We start from the raw sequence: 1,756 nt of genomic DNA, 5'->3' as shown, positions 1-1,756 counted from the left end.
GAAGAGCTCTCATATATTTTGAAACTTGTGTAGGAATTAAAGGAACTTTTATTTATATGCGTTTTGCTCCATTTATTGTTATTATTCATATCTTCTCAAAATGTATCACTTTAACTTGGTATCCCTACCTATAAAACGGCTGTGATATCTTGGCTTTTTAGTGTAATTTTGCTACCTCTGGTCTATTAACATATTTACATTGTCAAAGGTTTTTTAAAACTGAGATAATATTAATATATATGTATATATATGTGTATATATATGTGTGTGTGTGTGAGTGTGTGTGTATATATATAGAGAGAAAATCAGCAGAAGAGATCCAGTGATGCTCAATACAGAAAACATTTAATCGCGCTCAAATCATTTGAATTTACACTCCGAAATCTTCCCCGAGGAGTAAGTTCGCGAGTTAAAGAGTAGCTATAAGAGGAACCTAAGTGAGCAGATGTGAAAATAATGATGCACATAAACAAATTAAACCGTTTGGACTAGATATATAGAATGTATATATACATACAGATGCAAATAAAAAGAAACAAAGGCTGAAAATATTCAGGCAATGAACATTCATACATAAGTATATAGATATTGATATATTAACAGAGCAGATTGACACAGGGTACAAAAGCACAGAAAACTAAAGAGAGAAAGTATGGTCCGACATCTGTTTCTAGGGTCTTGGAATTACGTAATAATGTTGGCAAATGTAGCTCGTGAAATACCAGTAGCGGATGCATATGAGCATTAGGTGAATTCGGGCTCCGTCTTCAGGGCGGAGAGATTGGTATCTAACATTCAAGATCATAATACAGGGAAATTTAATAGTAGGATGGATGAAGAGGAAGGCCGACTGAAGTAAGCGGAGAGGGGAAGTAGGCGGCTCGAAGGGTGTGTGATGAGTGTTGAAGCAAAGACGGGCCAGAAGAGATAGGAGAGGGAGGAATGAGTGGCTAGGTTATTGAGAGAAGTATGAGTAGAAGTGGTGAGTCGGATGATGAGTGGGAAGGTGTAGGATGGGTAGTATTGTGAAGGGTAGATGTTGTTATTGGGTTTGACAACAGATGTTATTAGTTAGGGATGACAGGGGCTAAAAAACCTGAAAAAGGGAAATTGGTACAATGAAAGAAAAGAGGGGCGAGTATTAAAATGGAGGGAAGAGCAAACTCTTAGAGAAAATATCATATACTGAGCTGATCTTGTTGATCAGAAACATATAAACAAGTTACATAAGGTTAACAAAACAATTGTATAATAATCGTTTGCACCAGCACAACAGCTCATCTCTGATCACCACCTGAAAACCCTACGACACTTTTAAAGTATATTAGGAAAGCTTTAGACAAAGAAGGGACTACCAATATCTCAAACGCAGTTATAGACGAAGAAAGATTATTCAAAGATTTGGCAAAGCTCTGCTAATTGTCTCTCAAAGAGAAACTTCCCGTTATTCTTGCCCAATCTTAAATAAAAAGAAGAAATTAAAGTCAGCTTACAAATATGTACCTCGACTCTCTCTTGAGAATTTCAATATGCACTCTGTCTACTTCTTGCATGAGAAACAACCGAGGACCTAGGATGCATACATTCCTTGACAGCTTATAACTCCACACCTCTGTATTCTCTGTACTATCGACAGATTTTACCAACTGCAGTTCTTAATGATATTGGAATATTAAACACACACACACACACACGCACGTATGCGCACACGCACACACACACACACACACACACACACACACACACACACACAAAA

Source organism: Octopus bimaculoides, chromosome 3 (genome assembly GCF_001194135.2).
Source record: "Octopus bimaculoides isolate UCB-OBI-ISO-001 chromosome 3, ASM119413v2, whole genome shotgun sequence".
Classification (NCBI taxonomy): Eukaryota; Metazoa; Mollusca; class Cephalopoda; order Octopoda; family Octopodidae; genus Octopus; species Octopus bimaculoides.
This window is presented reverse-complemented; position numbering follows the sequence as displayed.